General features: G+C 41.2%; 1 long non-coding RNA gene across 4 annotated transcripts in view; it reads left to right on the top strand.

Moving 5' to 3' along the window:
- Nucleotides 1-397: 397 nt before the first annotated feature.
- Nucleotides 398-20,436, top strand: part of LOC121818383 (uncharacterized) — a 38,381-nt gene continuing 18,342 nt past the window's right edge. For 2 of the 4 annotated variants that reach the window (XR_009598935.1, XR_009598934.1), the window contains exons 1-2: nt 398-7,272; nt 9,134-16,346. This is a non-coding gene — a long non-coding RNA (uncharacterized LOC121818383). Of the gene's footprint in view, nt 16,347-20,436 lie in introns of all 4 variants that reach the window. The other 2 variants (XR_009598936.1, XR_006058438.2) reach the window with 2 other exon arrangements.

Consider the following 20,436-nt stretch of genomic DNA (forward strand, 5'->3'; position numbering starts at 1 on the left):
GGCGTCAAGCCAGTGGTATGCAGGTGCACAGCTGCAGGCGCTCGCTTCCAGGGCAGGCCTGGCAGTGGGGTCACTGAGGGGTGGGCGCTAGGCTGGCTGTGAGCCTGACTCCACGGTGCTGGTAGAGGTGGGGAGGGACTCGGATGGCTGGTATCTTACACTTGCCCAGCCACCCAGACCTCAGTGCCTGCAGGTGTGACCAGCTTCCGGTGGGGGCGGGGTGGCAGTGCTAGGGTAGGGGGCGGGGCAAGACTCAGGTGTTAAGCATCACTGAACAGACTACCTGTGGGGCAAAGGCTGGAGACATCAGCAGGGGGTCCACGCATGTGTGCTGGCCATTGCCTTCATCAATGGAGAAACCTGCAGAGTTTTTCTGCAGAGCGGGTCTCCATGAACCACACTCTCTCCCACTGCGTGTCTGCTAATAGCAGCTAGCCTCTGCGTTTCCTCCTGATTCGTAGCCGGCTATATTGACCTCTCAATTTGGCCAGTGGGGTGGGGGTGAAACTGAAGCAGAACCTTCCTGCAGTGTCCTAAGAACCCAAGGAAGCTGTCATTCATGCCACTCTTAGGGAAGGGGTGAGTTACTGGTGAGGGCAACTCTTTCTAACTGGGAGGTTCCTTCTTGGCCCTGAACAATGCCTGCTTGGGAAGGGGGGTGGTGGCAGGGAATGATGTGGGCAAAATGAATTTGTTTTTTCTTCTCTTTTTATGTGATGATTCACAGGAGTTTTTGTTGTTGTTGTTCCACAGTGTCGCTAACAGTTCCTAAGTGGACTCCAGATGTCTCCCAGAGCTGTTTTTGTTCAGGAAGTGTCCAGTCATTAATCTTTGTAAGGAGATTAGAAAGCTGGGTTCTCCTATGCCACTATGTATTAATTTTTGGTTGTGTTGGATTTTCCTTGCACTGTGTGGACTTTCTCTAGTTGTGGCAAGCAGGGGTTACTTTTTATTTCCAGTTCGAGGACTTCTTATTGTGGTGGCTTCTCTTGTTGTGGAGAAGGGCCCTAGGGTGCTAGGGCTTCAGTAGTTGTGGCAAACGGGCTTAGTTGCTCTGCAGTATGTGGGATCTTCCCTGACCAGGGATCAAACCCACATCTCCTGCATGGATAAACAGATTCTTTACCACCGAGGAGGCACAAGAGAGCCGGTTTGATCCTTGGATTGGGAAGATCCTGAGGAGAAGGAAATGGCAACCTAGTCCAGTATTCTGGCCTGGGAAAGCCTGTGGACAAACGAGCCCGGTGGACTACAATCCACGGGGTAGCAAAGATTGGAACATGATTTAGCAACTAAAACAACAAACAAACAATACCAGGGAAGCCTCCTACGTCACTATTTATCCCATAACCTAATTTTCACTTTAGAATGGACCTATTAAGAAATGGAATTATTTTGCTTGGAGAAAAGGCTTCAAAGTGATTCAATAATATTTATGAAATCCATGTTTTTGATATTTATTTTATTCATAAAGGATTTCTGTCAGAAAAAGCCAGTTATTGTCAATATTGTTGTGTGTGTGTTATGAAATAAAATTGCATGAGGAAGAAGCCAGTTTTGAGTTTTAAGCCAGCTTATCTACTTTCCTCTTTCACCATCAAGAGGCTCTTTAGTTCCTCTTCACTTTCTGCCATAAGGGTGGTATCATCTGCATATCTGGCATTATTTATATTTCTCCCGGCAATCTTGATTCCAGCTTGTGCTTTATCCAGCCTGGCATTTTGCATTAAATACTCTGAATATAAGTTAAATAAGCAGGGTGAGAGCCTTGACATTCTCCTTTCCCAATTTGGAAACAGTCCATTGTTACACGCCAGGTTCTAACTGTTGCTTCTTGACCTGCATACAGGTTTCTCAGGAGGCAGGTCGGGTGGTCTGTTATTCCCATCTATTTAAAACTTTTCCAGTTTGTTATGATCCACGCAAAGGGTTTAGCATAGTCAAAGAAGCAGAAGTAGATGTTTCTCTGGAATGCTCTTGCTTTTTCTATAATCCAACAGATGTTGGCAATTTGATCTCTGGTTCCTCGGCCTTTTCTAAATCCAGCTTATACATCTGAAAGTTCTCAGTTCACATACTAATGAAGCCTAGCTTGAAGAATTTTGAGCATGACCTTGCTAGCATGTGAAATGAGTGCAATTGTGAAGTAGTTTGAACATCCTTTGGCATTGCATGTCTTTGGGATTGGAGTGAAAACTGACCTTTTCCAGTCCTGTGGCCACTGCTGAGTTTTCCAAATTTGCTGGCATATTGAGTGCAGCACCTTCACAGCATCATCTTTCAGGATTTGAAATAGCTCAGCTGGAATTCCATCACCTCCACTAGCTTTGTTCGTAGTGATTCTTCCTAAGGGCCACTTGACTTCACACTCCAGGATGTCTGGCTTTAGGTGAGCGATCACCCCATGGTGTTTATCCAGGTCATTAAGCTCTTTTTTGTATAGTTCCTCTGTATATTCTTGCTGCCTCTTCTTTATATATATATATTTTTTAGTATCAGTGCAATATTTTTTTAAATAATAATCATGCAGAAGAATCCTGAATATCAAAACTCTAAAGGACAAGATCAGTATGTTACAGTTTCTCCTGGTCTGTTTCTCTTAATAGCAGCTCTATTGAGTTGTAACTCACAGACCATACAATTAACCCATTTAAAGTGTAGACTGTAGCGGTTTTTAGTCTATTCACTGAGTGTGGAACTGTCACCATAATCAATTTTAAAACATTTCATCACCCTTTAAAGAAGCCCTGTACCATTAACAGTCACTCCCCATTTCCCTCTAATCTCCCCAGTCTTAGACAAACATCCATTTACTTTCTGTCTCTATGGATTGAATTTGCTTATTCTGGGCTTTTCTTATAAACGGAATCATTCAATATGTAGTCATTGGTGATTAACTTCTTTCACTTGGCATAATGTTTCCACCTCTTCCTAATGTCTTCTGCTTCTGTTAGGTCCATGCCATTTCTGTCCTTTATTGAGCCCATCTTTGCATGAAATGTTCCCTTGGTATCTCTAATTTTCTTGAAGAGATCTCTAGTCTTTCCCATTCTATTCTTTTCCTCTATTTCTTTGCACTGGTCACTGAGGAAGGCTTTCTTGTCTCTCCTTGCTATTCTTTGGAACTCTGCATTCAAATTGGTATATCTTTCTTTTTCTCCTTTGCCTTTCGCTTCTCTTCTTTTCTCCGCTATTTGTAAGGCCTCCTCAGACAACCATTTTGCCTTTTTGCATTTCTTTTTCTTGAGGAATGTTTTGATCACTGCCTCCTGTACAGTGTTATGAACCTCCATCCACATTTCTTCAGGCAGTCTATCAGATCTAATCCCTTGAATCTATTTGTCAATTCTACTGTATAATCATAAAGGATTTGATTTAGGTCATACCTGAATGGTCTAGTGGTTTTCCCTACTTTTTTCAATTTAAGTCTGAATTTGGCAATAAGAAGTTCATGAGCTGAGCCACAGTCAGCTCCCGGTCTTGTTTTTGCTGATTTCTCCATCTTTGGCTGCAAAGAATATAATCAATCTGATTTTTGTATTGACCATCTGGTGATGTCCATGTGTAGAGTCATCTCTTGTGTTGTTGGAAGAGGCTGTTTGCTATGACCAGTGCATTCTCTTGGCAAAAATATGACCCGTAGAGTTTTCTAAATACTAGGCAAAAGATCAACCAGGTACCCTGAGATTTTTTTAAAACTGTAGTCTTTATTATCCTGTGGTGATGGTTGGGAAATAAAATAGCCTCAGGAATTGGATATTCCAGTTAATAATAATTAATACCAACAGATTTGCAATCTTCAAGGAATTGGGATACTTTATAAAGTAGAAGAGGAAACTCAGTCCTGATATATACTATTTTGTGGACAAAAGGAGGTACCAAGAAAGATAATACATGAATAGTGGCCTCTCTGAGTTTATTTTCTTGATCTTACTTTGAGAACTATTAGCTATCTGACTTTGGGAAACAGTCCAAAATATTACATTCTGAAACTTCATCCTTCAGAGAAGACTACTCCAAATACAGTAAAATCTGATTTATACTAAAAAAAAATGAGGCTCAAAAATCTTAAGTTTTAGAATCACATGAGAATATTAAGTAATCACCAAGTTTACCATTATAGTAAATCACTTGCTTGCTAAACACTGCTTCCTCTTTCGAGTCATGCAATTCCCAATTAAGTAACAATAAAAATCACTAGCCCTCCCACTCACATAGAAGAAGTGAAACATCCCTCTTTCACATCAGATGGAGGGAAATTCAGGGCAGAAGGAATGAACCACCTTTATCTTTCCTGAGATTCCAGAGGAAATTTCAGATCTCCTTGCATTTGTTGATAAGAAAAAAGAATCATGCTTCTAAACATCTCCCAGGAATAGTTAATGTGCCTGTATTGGCTGAAAATCACCAGAGCATACAATTCACATAGTAATTATTCCATATGTAGCTAATGACGTTCCGCAGACCTCTCTGATGACCCTGTTTTTCAGTTGGGAGCTCAGCAGCACCCACCCATGGCTAAAATATTCAAGTCAAGTGTCTCTGTTGTCAGCTTCCTGGTGCATTTATCACTTGCTGTTCCATTCTTCTAGGACCACTGTGCCTGTCACTTGATAGCTCAAAGGCAACAGCGGGTTTGACCACATCCAACTCACGATGTAATTTTACTGTCAACCTCCTTTTAAGAATATGAGGTTTTGCACCTTTTTCCTTTGTAGAAACCATTCAGCAAATTTTACTTTCCATGTGCTTGGCAGAAAAATGCATTTTAAGAAGTCTTCCTCTTTAAGATATTGTGTATCAAAGAATGTGGAGATGGAAATAGGGGAAAGATAATTGGAACATCACTAGATGATACCAGCATTAATTAGAAGGAGTGAAACAAAATAGGGAATATTATAATAAAATGGAGTGATTATTTTTCCTTGCTTAAAAAAAAAAGTAAATGTTTCCAATGATTGCCATCTGGCCCTGAGTTTCCACTACTCTCTGTATCCATGTCCTCTGCAATGTGGCTTCACGGTTTCTTCCAGCAAGAGCAGGAGTCTATTCACTCACCCCTTAAACCTCGGTTATCCTTATGACTTGACACTGACCAGTGGAATGCAGTGAAATTGATGTGTGAGTTGCAGAGTCTAGGCCTCAAGAAACCTGGCCTGCTTCTCTGTTCTCTTTTGCCCTTCTGCCTTTTCCATGGCACTATGCCCAGGCTAGCTTGCTCAAAGGTCAAGTGTGGAGAACAGAACAGATCCAGCCTAGTAGTGCCAGCCGAGATGCCAGACATACAAGGGCCCAAGGCTAACAGAACTTCTTAGGCAAAACCCACCACTGACTGTGAATGTTTAAGGGAGCTCAGCTTAAATCAGCAGAATCACCCAAATGACCTCTAGATGCATAGAAAATAGTAAAAAAGTTCTTGTTTTAAGCCTCTAACTTTAGAATAATTTGTTACATGACAAAGCTGCTGATTAGACAGGTCTAGGATGAGAGTTGAAGGTGATAATATACTTGTTGACACTGCATGAGAAATTTTTTTCTGGGGATTACCATAAAGAACACGTTGGCTTTACTTTGAGTAAAAACACAATATCCTCTGAATTATCATGACTGATGTGGAGTTATACTTGCTTGGAAAATCCCTGGGATCATGGATCCCAAAGGTGTTGCCATGTAGAAAATACAAGTAGTTTATTTTAGACAGTTCTAACCCAATAGATAGCACCTTGTCCTATCTATGCAGCAATAAGCTATCAGACAGTCTATCTGAAACAGAACTAAAAACTGGGGATGAGGGCAGGAGGAAGTGTATGAGCCACCAAAATAGAACTAAAATCCACAAACAGTACATATAACTCTGCCCAAGCCAATCTGAAATTCACTCAGCATTTTCATGCTTGCCATAACAAGCTTAGTGATCTTGGTCCCAAATCCATAGTTGATGAGAAGTGGCAAGTTAGAAGTAGAAGAGGGCAGCAGAGGATGAGATGGTTAGATAGCATCACTGACTGAGTGGACAAGAATTTGAGTAAACTCCGGGAGATAGTGAAGGACAGAGGAGCCTGGCGTGCTACAGTTCATGGGGTTGCAAATAGTCGAACACGACTTAATGACAAAAAAACAACAGGACAGAGTGGTATCAAGTGACATTTGAGAACCTAAAGAAAGGGCAAAGAAAGACATGCTACAGCAGAGTCAAAAACTCAGAAGCATAGCAATCTGGAGTCATTTAGTGTAGGGGAAAAGAAGTCCATATACCTCAACAAAACATAAAGACGACATTGTATTGTATCCCTTTTTTTGTACTGTAATTATTCATTCATATTCAACACATGCTATATACACCAAGCTTTTTCTCTGGTCATTGTACTTGCCAGAACCTAAAGGGTGGAGAATATTAATTACAGCCTACAATTTGACACAATATCCTGTGTGATGGCAGTGATGTTTTTATTGAAAGTGTTAGTTGCTCAGTCATGTCTGACTCTTTGCAACCCCATGGACTGTAGCCCACCAGGCTGCTCTGTCCATGGGATTCTGCAGGCAAGAATACTGGAGTGGGCTGCCATTCCCTTTGCCAGGGGATCTTCCTAACCCAGGGATCGAACCCAGGTCTCCCGCATTGCAGGCAGATTCTTTACTATCTGAGCCACCAAGGAAGCTCTACTCCATTCAAAAAAAGAAAAAAAAAGAGTTAAATCATGTTAGTCAGCACATGCACAATGGTTAAGATTTTTGTCTCTGTTTAAAGGGTAAATTTTCAGTTATCTGGAAAGTTCAGACATTGAAAATGACTCATTTCAGGGTGTTCCTAGATGGCTTAAGTTTTGCACTATTAGTATGTCCAAGTTATGTCTATTGTGGGTTTTGTATAGTTAGTGTATCCCTGTCCACTATAGGAAAGTCCACATTTCTTGGAGAAAGACAAGGAAAACTTGTGTAGATTTTCCTTTAAAAAGCAAACTTTGTTTATAATTAAAGAAAAAAATACAGAATTAGATTGCTTTCAAAGTGGGGAGGGGAAAACAAAGTTATGTGATATGTAAGACATTAAAAGAAGAAAAATAGTTTTCTTCTTCTGAAAATAATGCCTTAAATCTGCTGAAAATGAAAAAATACAGGATGCACTAACAATTTTTTTTTTTTTTTACTTTTCGTTTTCTTTTACTGGTATTTAAAAACAAAATTAGTTATTTTCAGAAATGAGGAAGTTTTGACCTGCTGGATAAAGCTCTGCTGCAGGTGGTGTTGATTGCTTTCAGATGGCAGAGAATGGTAAGCTCTTCTTTAAGTGAAGATTAAACTGGGAAAATGAACCCAAAGCATGCCTAGCACTTAGGGGAAAAAACACAAAACCCACAAGTCACATGGAAAAGACAGATTCAACTACATAATAAAAATTTAGACACTTCCAGTTCGAGATGAACTGACCCTAAGTAATTTTCTTCCCCGTTCTCCCAAGACTTATAAAGTACATTTAAAAATAATAATAGCATAACCCATGCAAAAAGAATAAAAGAGGGCCATCAAGGGATAGAAGATTTCACTATATTCCTAGAAGCTGGGTAATTGGCAAGGAAGTGGTAATTCATGAATTGGGATGAAGAAGACCAAAACCAGAATTATGTGAAGAGGAGGCTAAAGCTCAGGAAGATGCCTACCTGTCTTGAATGATGCCAGAGGGTTTCAATTTTGTTCAGTCACTCAGTCGTGTCCAACTCTTTGCAGCCCCATGGACTGCAACACACTAGGCTTCCCTGTCCATCACCAATTCCCGGAGCTTGCTCAAACTCATGTCCATCGAGTCGGTGATGCCATCCAACCATCTCATCCTCTGTCGTCCCCTTCTCCTCCCACCTTCAATCTTTCCCAGCATCAGAGTCTTTTCAAATGAGTCAGTTCTTCACATCAGGTGGCCAAAGTATTGCACCTTCGGCATCAGTCCTTCCAATGAATATTCAGGACTGCCAGAGGGTTTAGGGACCTGGAAATACCAGGTATAAAGGAAGAGAATAGTGACAACTGTGACTAAAAAGAGTAGAACATCATCCAACTAATGAAAATTCCAGAAAGAGTGCAGGGATAGCAGGTGGGAGAAAATCATCAAAGAGAGAAGATAATTTCTCTGAGCTAAATAACACAAGTTATCATGCGGATAGGATTCCACTGAATAAACCAGTCCATTGTAAGCAAATCTCCACATCTAGACACAGTGTTACAAAATTTCAGAATATCAGGTTAAAGCAAAATGGAAACAGCCTACACAAAGCACAATCAAACAAATCAAAACACAGCTAACCCATAATGTAGAAAGAATCACAGTTTCTACCAACACTGCAGACTTAAAGATCCTGAACTTCCATAGCTCCTCATAATTTTGTTACAAGTTATATTCAACTTTGAGTTCTATTTGGTCTCAGACTAGGTTCCCTTGAAAGCAGAGTTTAAAGCAATGATTAAAGTGCAAGAGGTGTGCTCTGCCATCTGAGCCACCAGGGAAGTTGGGTCAAGTTAAAAAAGTATGCTTTTCATCTATTTCAGATGGGACTGAACCTTTAATTTGTGAAATCTGTTGATAACTCCAGATATTAATAGAGGGTGTCAAAACTGAATTGAGTTGTAGGACACCCAGCTGGTGTTAGAGAATTGGTCAGTTGGGGCAAAATCCATCCATATTTGGCAACCAGAAGTGAAATAGAGGAGAAAGATTTTCCCTTTCATCACCCTCCTCCCATGCCCCCAGCCTCTAACCCACGCTTTTGCACTCTATGGTCCAGTCTCAGTGACATGAGAGAAACAAGATGTCATGCTTTGCATTGGGACGTTTCATTGAAGTCTGGGGAGAAAGGAGCCACCCCACACAGATGGGGCTCTGACATGAGGGAAAGAAAGGAGACATTTGAGAAAATCAAGGAGGAAGCACACAGTTCATGTTCTATAAGCTGGTTGATGTTCAGGTGCCCAGTCATGTCCAACTCTTTGTGACCCCATGGACTGCAGGATGCCAGGCCTCCCTGTCCCTTACCATCTCCCGGAGTTTGCCCAGGTTCCTATCCATTGCATTGGTGATGCCATCCAGCCATCTCATTCTCTGATGTCCTCTTCTCCTTCTGCCCTCAATCTTTCCCAACATCAGGGACTTTTCCAATGAGTCGACTGTTTGCATCAGATGACCAAAATACTGGAGCTTCAGCTTCAGCATCAGTCCTTCCAGTGAGTATTCAGGGTTGATTTCCTTTAAGATTGACTGGTTTGAAGAATTGAAAGAGACACATGTACCCCAATGTTCATCGCAGCACTGTTTATAATAGCCAGGACATGGAAGCAACCTAGATGTCCATCAACAGATGAATGGATAAGAAAGCTGTGGTATGTATACACAATGGAGTATTACTCAGCCATTAAAAAGAATACATTTGAATCAGCTCTAATGAGGTGGATGAAACTGGAGCCTATTATACAGAGTGAAGCAAGCCAGAAAGAAAAACACCAATACAGTATACTAACACATATATATGGAATTTAGAAAGATGGTAATGATAACCCTGTATGCGAGACAGCAAAAGAGACACAGATGTATAGAACAGTCTTCTGGACTCTGTGGGAGAGGGAGAGGGTGGGAAGATCTGAGAGAATAGCATTGAAACATGTATATTATCATATGTGAAACAGATCCCCAGTCCAGGTTTGATGCATGAGCAGGGTGCTCAGGGCTGGTTCACTGGGATGATCCAGAGGGAGGTGGGAGGGGGGTTCAGGATGGGGAACACATGTACAGCCATGGTGGATTCATGTCAATGTATGGCAAAACCACTACAATATTATAATCAGCCTCCAACTAAAATACATAAAATTTTTTAGAAAAAAAGAAAAAAAAAAGATTGACTAGTTTGATCTCTCTATAACCCAGCTAAATACTCAATTGTAAGGCAGAATAAAGATATTTTATATAAAAAAAAATAAAAAAAAATAAAAAAAAAAGATATTTTATGACTTCCATTTTTTTTTCTTTTTCAAATCACTTGTTGATTATATAATGTATGTAAAGCTAAGTGTATAATGGACACTAATCTTGAGTGTACAACTCGAGCCATTTTTTATGTATGTAGGCACCATGTAACCCCATGCAGATTGAGATCCAGAACATTTCTAGAAACCTGATTTCCCTCTTGCCCCTTGAAAGTCAATACCACAACCCTTAGAGATAATCACTGTTCTGACTGCTAATATATACTCGTTTTTTGCAAGCTCTGAATTTCATATTCATAGAATCCTGTAGTATATGCAGTTTTGTGCCTTCTGTTCAAAAGTCTTCCTGTGGATCATTCATGTTGTGTGCAGCAGAAGTTTGTCCTTTTTTATGGTGGTGTTACCTTCAGTTGTGTGATGCCACTGAAATTCATTTACCCATTCTTCCATTAATCGACATCTGGTTTGTTTCAGGTTTGTTTCCAATTTTCAGTTATCGTGAGTAAAGCTGCTCTAATTATTTTTGTATATCTTTTGGTAGACATATGCATATATGTAGGAGTCAGATTCCTAGATCATAGAGTAGTATATGGTGTCTTATTTTGTTTTGTTTTTACAGATTTTTATTTATTTATTTTTATTTTTGACCCTGGCTCATGGCATGTGGGATCTTGTTCCTTGACCAGGGAACCAACCTGAGCCCCCTGCATTGGAAACGAGCAGTCTTAACCACTGGACTGCCAGGGAAGTCCCTGAGTAGTGTATGTTTAGATTTAATAGACACTTCCAGACTTTTCCAAAGTGGTTGTCCCAATTTATAATTTATAGTTCTGGAATTTCCTAGCAATCCAGTTGGCTAAGACTCCATGCTTCCACGGCAGTGGACACAGATTCAATCCCTGGCCAAGGAACTAAGAGCTCACATGCCATGCTGCTGCTGCTGCTGCTGCTAAGTTGCTTCAGTCGTGTCCGACTCTGTGCGACCCCATAGACGACAGCCCACTAGGCTCCCCCGTCCCTGGGATTCTCCAGGCAGGAATACTGGAGTGGGTTGCCATTTCCTTCTCCAATGCATGAAAGTGAAAAGTGAAAGTGAAGTCGCTCAGTCATGTCCGACTCTTAGCAACCCCATGGACTGCAGCCCATCAGGCTCCTCCGTCTGTGGGATTTTCCAGGCAAGAGTACTGGAGTGGGGTGTCATTGCCTTCTCTGCCATGCCATGAGGTGTGGCCAAAAAAAGGAAAATATATAGTCCTACTAGCAAGATGACACCACCCTTATGGCAGAAAGTGAAGAGGAACTAAAAGCCTCTTGATGAAAGTGAAAGTGAAGAGTGAAAAAGTTGGCTTAAAGCTCAACATTCAGAAAACGAAGATCATGGCATCTGGTCCCATCACTTCATGGGAAATTGATGGGGAAACAGTGGAAACAGTGTCAGACTTCATTTGGGGGGCTCCAAAATCACTGCAGATGGTGACTGCAGCCATGAAATTAAAAGACGCTTACTCCTTGGAAGAAAAGTTATGACCAACCTAGATAGCATATTGAAAAGTAGAAACATTACTTTGCCAATAAATGTCCATTTAGTCAAGGCTATGGTTTTTCCAGTGGTCATGTATGGATGTGAGAGTTGGACTGTGAAGAAAGCTGAGCGCCGAAGAATTGATACTTTTGAACTGTGGTGTTGGAGAAGACTCTTGAGAGTCCCTTGGACTGCAAGGAGATCCAACCAGTCCATTCTGAAGATCAGCCCTGGGATTTCTTTGGAAGGAATGATGCTGAAGCTGAAACTCCGATACTTTGGCCACCTCATGCAAAGAGTTGACTCATTGGAAAAGACTCTGATGCTGGGAGGGATTGGGGGCAGGAGGAGAAGGGGACGACAGAGGATGAGATGGCTGGGTGGCATCACAGAATCGATGGACGTGAGTCTGAGTGAACTCCGGGAATTGGTGATGGACAGGGAGGCCTGGGGTGCTGCGGTTCATGGGGTCGCAAAGAGCCAGACACAACTGAGCGATTGAACTGACTGACTGACTAGCATGCTATGAATGTATAATAATTAAGACAGTGTGGCATATTATATAAAATAGGCTATATATTTTTCAAGTTTATATAGTCAAGTTAACATAAATGTATATAAATCATAAATATATATCAAGTTAATCTATATTCATGTAAACCAAATGTACTATTTCACTTAAGGGAAAGGTTGGTCTTTTCTATGAATGATGCTAAGTGAAGTGAAGTGAAGTCGCTCAGTTGTGTCCAACTCTTTGCAACCCCACAGACTGTAGCCTACCAGGTTCCTCCATCCATGGGATTTTCCAGGTAAGAATACTGGAGTGGGTTGCCATTTTCTTCTCCAGGATAAATGATGCTAAAGCAATTACATATCCATATGAAAAAATATAAACCTTGACTTCTATCTTACCAGAAAATTAGAGATCAGTATAGACTTAAGTGACCTAAATGCAAAATGTTACTAACAAAACATGTAGAATAAAATGTAGATTATCTTTATGATATGGGGGTAGGCAAAGGTTTTATAAACAGAATATAATGAGCACTAACCATAAAAGAAAAAACTTAAAAATCAGACTTTATAAAATTAGGAAATTTTGTTCATAAAAAAATATTAAGAAAGTGAAAAGATAAGTCACAGATGGGGAGAAGATACTTGAAATACATATATCCATAAAGGACTCATTTCTCAAGTATATAAAGAACCTGTACAGATCTATAATAGAGACAAAGATATTCAAAATGGACAAAACACTTCAACAGTCAGTTCTCAACAAAATATATCTACATAGCCAATAGCCATGAAAAATTCTCAACTTCGTTAGTCATCAGGAAGACGCAAATTAAGATCACAAGGCAATACTACCTCATATGGACCAATACAGCTAAAATTTTGAACTTTTGATGTTAGTGGGGACGTGGGGCAATTAGTACTATAAGACATTTTCATATGTTTAGGTACACTAAAATTAGCCTCCCATTATTCTTTCTTGAGAAGTCACCTGAGGCTGTATTTTTTGACAAATGAGGAAGTAATCTGAAACAAATGAGGAAATAGGATCTAGAAAGCAGTGGTTCTAACCCAAGAGAGCAGAGAAAGAATATCCCAGGATTATGACTGTGGAATATTTCGGGCTGAGCAGGTATTTCGATCGAAGCTACAGGAAATAAATGAATGGGATGGAATACATAAAGTGATGGGCAGTTGATTTTCTTGAGCATATGGGAAAAACATTTGATGGGAGCTTTGGGGAAAAAAGAATCAATTCAGACATCACTCTAGGAATATCTTCTTTTTAGTAGCATAGACATGACATTAGAGCCATAGAGAAGGAAAAATAAACTAGCACAACTCAGCTCAAAATTAATAATAATAAATAATGAACCTGGAATGTTAGGTCCACTAATCAAGGCAAATTGGAAGTGGTCAAACAGGAGATGCAAGAGTGAACATCGACATTTGGGAATCAGTGAACTAAAATGGACTGGAATGGGTGAATTTAACTCAGATGACCATTATATCTACTACTGTGGGCAGGAATCCCTCAGAAGAAATGGAGTAGCCATCATGGTCAACAAAAGAGTCCAAAATACAGTACTTGGTTGTAGTTTCAAAAGCAACAGAATGATCTCTGTTTGTTTCCAAGGCAAACCATTCAGTATCACGGTAATCCAAGTCTATGCCCCGATCAGTAATGCTGAAGAAGCTGAAGTTGAACGGTTCTATGAAGACTTACAAGACCTTCTAAAACTAACACCCAAAAAAGACATCCTTTTCATTATAGGGGACTGGAATGCAAAAGTAGAAAGTCAAGAAATACCTGGAGTAACAGGCAAATTTGGCCTTGGAGTACAGACTGAAGCAGGGCAAAGGCTAATAGAGTTTTGCCAAAAGAATGCCCTGGTCATAACAAACACCCTCTTCCAACAACACAAGACTCTACACATGGACATCACCAGATGGTCAATACAAAAATCAGATTGATTATATTATTTGCAGCCAAAGATGGAAAGCTCGATACAGTCAGCAAAAACAAGACTGGGAGCTGACTGTGGCTCAGGTCATGAACTCCTTATTGCCAAATTCAGACTTAAATTGAAGAAAGTAGGAAAAACCACTAGACCATTCAGGTATGACCTAAATTAAATTCCTTATGATTATACAATGAAGTGAAAAATAGATTCAAGGGATTAGATCTGATAGAGTGCCTGAAGAACTATGGACAGAGGTTCGTGACATTGTACAGGAGACAGTGATCAAGACCATCCTTAAGAAAAAGAAATTGCAAAAAGGCAAAATGGTTGTCTGAGGAGGCCTTACAAATAGCTGTGAAAAGAAAAGAAGCAAAAGGCAAAGGAGAAAATGAAAGATATACCCATTTGAATGCACTGTTCCAAAGAATAGCAAGGAGAGATAAGAAAGCCTTCGTCAGTGATCAGTACAAAGAAATAGAGGAAAACAATAGAATGGGAAAGACTAGAGATCTCTTCAAGAAAATTAGAGATACCAAGGGAACATTTCATTCAAAGATGGGCACAATAAAGGACAGAAATGGTATGGACCTAACAGAAACAGAAGATATTAAGAAGAGGTGGCAAGAATACACAGAAGTATACAAAAAAGATCTTCATGACCCAGATAACCACGATGGTGTGATCACTCACCTAGAACCAGATGTCCTGGAATGCAAAGTCATCACTATGAACAAAGCTAGTGGAGGTGATGGAATTCCAGTTGAGCTATTTCAGATCCTAAAAGATGATTCTATAAAAGTACTGCACTCAATATGTCAGTAAATTTGGAAAACTCAGCAGTGGCCACAGGACTGGAAAAGGCCAGTTTCATTCCAATCCCAAAGAATGCTCAAATTGCACTCATCTTGCACACTAGCAAAGTAATGCTCAAAATTGTCCAAACCAGGCTTCAACAGTACGTGAACCATGAATTTCCAGATATTCAAGCTGGATTTAGAAAAGGATGAGGAACCAGAGATCAAATTGCCAACATCCATTGGATCATCGAAAATGCAAGAGAGTTCCAGAAAAACATCTACTTCTGCTTTATTGACTACACCAAAGACTTTGACTGTGTGGATCAAAACAAACTGTGGAAAATTCTTCAAGAGATGGGAATACCAGACCACCTGACCTGCCTCCTGAGAAATCTGTATGCAGATCAAGAAGCAACACTTAGAACTGGACATGGAACAGCAGAGTGATTCCAAATTGGGAAAGGAGTACGTCAAGGCTGTATATTGTCACCCTGCTTATTTAACTTATATGCAGAGTACATCATGAGAAACGCTGGGCTTGAAGAAGCACATGCTGGAATCAAGATTGCCGGGAGAAATATCAATAACCTCAGAGATGCAGATGACACCACATTTATGGCAGAAAGCAAAGAAGAACTAAAGAGCCTCTTGACGAAAGTGAAAGAAGAAAGTGAGAAAGTTGGCTTAAAACTCAACATTGAGCAAACTAAGATCGTGGCATCTGATCATATCACTTCATGGCAAATAGATGGGGAAACAATGGAAACAGTGAGAGAGTTTATTTTCTTGAGCTCCAAAATCACTGTAGATGGTGACTGCAGCCATGAAATTAAAAGACACTTGCTCCTTGGAAGAAAGGCTATGACCAACCTGACAGCATATTAAAAAGCAGAGACATTACTTTGCCAACAAAGGTCCATCTAATCAAAGCTATGGTTTTTCCAGTAGTCATGTACGGATGTGAGAGTAGGACTGTAAAGAAAGCTGTGTGCAGAACTCATGCTTTTGAACTGTGGTGTTGGAGGAGACTCTTGAGAGTCCCTTGGACTGCAAAGGAGATCCAACCAGTCCATCCTAAAGGAAGTTAGTCCTGAATAATCATTGGAAGGACTGATGTTGAAGCTGAAACTCCAGTACTTTGGCCACCTGCTGTGAAGAATTGACTCATTTGAAAAGACCGTGATTCTGGGAAAGATTGAAGGCGGGAGGAGAAGGGGACAACAGAGGATAAGATGGTTGGATGGCGTCACCGACTCAATGGACATGAGTTTGAGTAAGCTCCGGGAGTTGGTGATGGACAGGGAGGCCTGGCGTGCTGCAGTCCATGGGGTCACAAAGAGTCGGACATGACTGAGTGAACTTAACTGAATGGTCTATATTATCATAATATAATAATGTCATAATAATGTAAATGTTTATTGGTTTTCTGATTTCAGAATTATTATAAGCATACATCATTTTATTGTATTTCCTTTTATTGAGCTTTGCAGATACTGTATTTTTTACATATTGAAGGTTTGTGGCAACCCTGTGTGAAGCAAGTCTATCAGCACCAGTTTTCCACCAGCATTATTTTTAATGAAGGTATGTATATTGTTTTCTTAGACATAATGCTATTTGCACGTGTATTAGACTATCATATAATGTACAGAAAACTCCCATATGCTCTAGGAAACCCCAAAATGTGTGTGACTAGCTTTATTGAGATATTCACTTTATTGTGGTGGTCTGGAACTGAAAGATCCCTGAGGTATGCTTGTAGACAAATCACAAAAGAATTAGGCATGAATAAAAAGGTTTGAAAAGATGCACGCCAAAATATTGATATGTTAATCTGAGGAAGTAACAGAGGCTTGGGGTTGGCAAAAGGCTGTTCTCACTTTTATTCCATGCTGTGTTATGCTGTGTTGTGTTATTTTTAGATATTTTGATCAGATTTCACATGATCAGATTCATGCATAGATTTTGTTTATAAAACAGCCTATTCTAAGTTTTGGTGGGAAATGTAATTCTGGTCAGCCCATCTTACATCTTTCCTCTTTTGAAAACTTTTCAAGGCTTTAGAGCCCTGACTTTGTAACATGACTTAAAAGGGACTGTGTTTACTTCCTTGGCTTCACTTCTTTACTTCTTGATTTTGTACCTAATAATATTGATATTATGAGGGCTTCCCTTGTGGCTTAGATGGTAAAGAATCCACCTGCCAGTGCAGGAGACCCAGGTTTGATCCCTGGGTCAGGAAGATCCCCTGGAGAAGGGAATGGCAACCCACTCCAGTATTCTTACCTGGAGAATTCCATGGACAGAGGAACCTGGGGGGGGGGGGGGGCTAGAGTCCACAGGGTCGCAAACAGCCGGACACCACTGAGTGACTAAACAAGACAACAAACAACAACATTATACCTAATATTGGGTGGGCTGGAAAGTGCCATCCCGCCATATGCCTACAAGTCATACTGGGTACTTGTGAAGAACACTACTATTTCATGGTCCTTTTGTGTACAAAATACACTCAACCTTTGCCTAAGGCTGACAACCTCAGGGTTCTTCCTTCTTGTCACAGTATTAAGCTCAAAGTCCAGGCATGTTGGTTGATACCCAGGAGTTACTGTCATTTCTACCTGCAAGCCAGCCAATTCTCAGTTAACAGCCAGGAGCTCATTGCCAGCATTAAGTTTTCCAACTTTCCCTCCTAGACCTACAGGTTTAATAGATACAGCATTTTCTTCCCAAGGGACTACGAACAACATGTTAACACTTTGTCTGTTGCCTCACAGAGATCTTCACTTTTTTCAGCCTTCAGTATCTGCTGCTTTGCTACCCACCAACAGATTGCTATGTCCAACTCATTTATTTTAGGTTTGCTTATGCTATGCCCTACTTTCTGTCTCAATTCCTATGTCAGTAAGTTAGTATTAGACTCTGCTGCAGTAACAAACAACACCCATATCTGAACAGCTTAAAGCAACGAAAGTTTGCCTTTTGCTATGCTATACATGACCACGGCATGTTGGCTGGGGGTGGCAGGAGACTGTTCAACATCATCCTATATGGACCCAGGCTGGGCAGGCTCCATCTTCTTGCTTCTATGTGGTATGGGTGCTATATGCTTCATTTCATTGAATCCTCACAATTATTCCTGCTTTTCAGAGGAGGAAATTAAGACATAGAGATATTAAGCAATTTTCCCAGGAAAATTGCTTTCCTAAGAAACAAGGCAGTTAGGATTTGAATCTGATTTGTTTGTCTCCCACCAAACTTAACTACTACCCTTCATGCTATTTCTTCATAGAATAGTGACGAAGGATCAAGGTCAATGGATGAAGATACTGAAGTTCACTGGGATGAAGGGGGGCAGTTTAAACTCAAAAGATGATCTTGGAAGAATTCTTTTTAAATTTTATTTATTTATATATTTTGGCTATGCTGGGTCTTCATTGCTACACACAGGCTTTCTCTAGTTGCAGCAAGCAGGGGCTACTCTTGGTTGCCATGTGCAGGCTTCTATTGTTATGGAGCACACAGGCTTCAGGAGTTGTGGCATGCAGGCTTAGTTGCTCTACAGCATCTAACTTATGTCTCTGCATTGGCTGGTGGGTTCTTAACCACTGGACCCTCAGAGAAGTCCTTGGAAGAGAATTCTGCTTTCAAACCCAGACATTTAATTAGTGACAATATATAAGAGCAAAATTGGGTTATGATGTTAAAAAAACAATTAACAATTGAGTGAGAATAAAGTGCATCTATTTTAGTAATTTCATTTACTTTGACAAGATACTTGAGATATAGTCCTAGAATACAGTTTGATTTTGTACCATATCTAAGTTTCCAGATCTAGGGCCACTGTGAGTCCTAGAGTACCTGTGATTATCTGGGGAGACTGGATGTGAGAGGTGAATGGCCGTGGAAAGGGTTGGTATTGCTTGAAGCCCTAGGAGCTCTGTGGATGGTCGACCTAACTGAGGCAGCATTCTAGGTGGAAAAGAGCCACGCTGAATGGAGAAATCTGTGTTCCTCGTACAGACTTGTGATGTATTAGCTCGTCTCCCACTGCGGGATTGAGAATTCAGCTGTTTACTGTCTAGTAGAACTCATAGAAGTGGGAAACTGAGAACAGACATAGAGAAACAGCCATGTATTGAGGCTGGATATGAAAACTGTCTCTGGACTTCTGTGGCAATCCAGCAGTTAAGACTCCGCACTTCCACTGCAGGGGCACGGGTTCAATCCCTCTTTGGGGAACTAAGATCCTACAAGCTACATGGCATGAAGTGAAGTGAAAGTCACTCAGTTGTGTCCTAATCTTTGCTACCCCATGAAACATACATGAAATATACCCCATGAAATATACAGTCCATGGAATTATCCAGGCCAGAATACTGGAGTGGGTAGCATTTCCCTTCTCCAGGGGATCTTCCCAACCCAGGGATTGAACCCAGGTCTCCCGCATTGCAGGCAGATTCTTTACCAGCTGAGCCACAAGGGAAGCCCAAGAATACTGGAGTGGGTAGCCTATCCCTTCTCCAGCGGATCTTCCCGACCCAGGAATAGAACCAGGGTCTCCTGCATTGCAGGCAGATTCTTTACCAACTGGGCTATCAGGGAAGCCAACCCAAAAATAAATGAATAAATAAAAAAAAAAAAGGAGGAAAATTGTCTCTAGCAGTCCACTGATATCAGTGACACTGTGAGGTAAGCAGTGACTGTCACCATAGCTGCAGCCAAAAGGGTTGCCATCCACCTCCTCAGGGCATGACTGAGTTGATCACAGCCTTCTCCTTGCGAAACTCTCCTCACTGGACTTTCCAGGACCCCACCCTCTTCTGAGTCTGCTGTCATTTTCTTCTGACTCCGCTGTCTGTCCCCCAAGCCTTCCATCTCCAGTGCACAATGACTCCATTTGCTTACCCAGGACCTCCACTTACCCAGTCACCTGCCGCTGACTTTTCTCTCTCACACACAACAGGCAGCTCGTTTTCAACTCCTGTCCAGCCTACCTTCAGAACGTGTCCAGCATCTGACCTCCATGGCTGCTCATCACCTCTGCCTTGACTATCCTAGTCTGGGCTGCCATCATCTGTCACCTGCACTATCACAGTGGCCCTGCTGTCGGGGCTCTTGGCTTCTGTCCCCGCCCGCCTACCATTCACTGTCAACACAGGAGCCACAGGGATCACTCCTTCCTCTGCTCAGAAACACCAGAGCAGCAGCATCTCACGCAGATATGGTCCCATATGACCAAGTCCCCTGGCACATATTTGGTTTTATTTCCCATTACCTCCTTCCTTTTCTCACTCAGCTCCAGCCACACTGGCCCTTTTCTTGTTTTAATATTTATTTATTTTTTTGGCATGCAGGATCTTTAGTTGTGGCGTGTAGCATCTATTCCGTGGCCTGGGATCGAACCTAGGCTCCCTACATTGGGAGAGTGGAGTCTTAGCCACCTCCATGGAAGTCCCTCACACTGGCCACTTTGTCCCTCAAACATACCAAGCCGGGTTTCATCTCAGGATCGTCATGCTTATGATTCCTTCTGCCTGGAAGATACCTTCTGTCACAATTCTGTGTGACTCCTCCCTCATCTCCTTCTGACCTCAGATGGAATGTCACCTTTACGAGAGAGGTCTGCTCTGACTGTTGTGTCTAAAACAGCAGCCTTGACACTGTCCCTTCC

This window comes from Ovis aries, chromosome X (assembly GCF_016772045.2).
Source record: "Ovis aries strain OAR_USU_Benz2616 breed Rambouillet chromosome X, ARS-UI_Ramb_v3.0, whole genome shotgun sequence".
Lineage (NCBI taxonomy): Eukaryota > Metazoa > Chordata > Mammalia > Artiodactyla > Bovidae > Ovis > Ovis aries.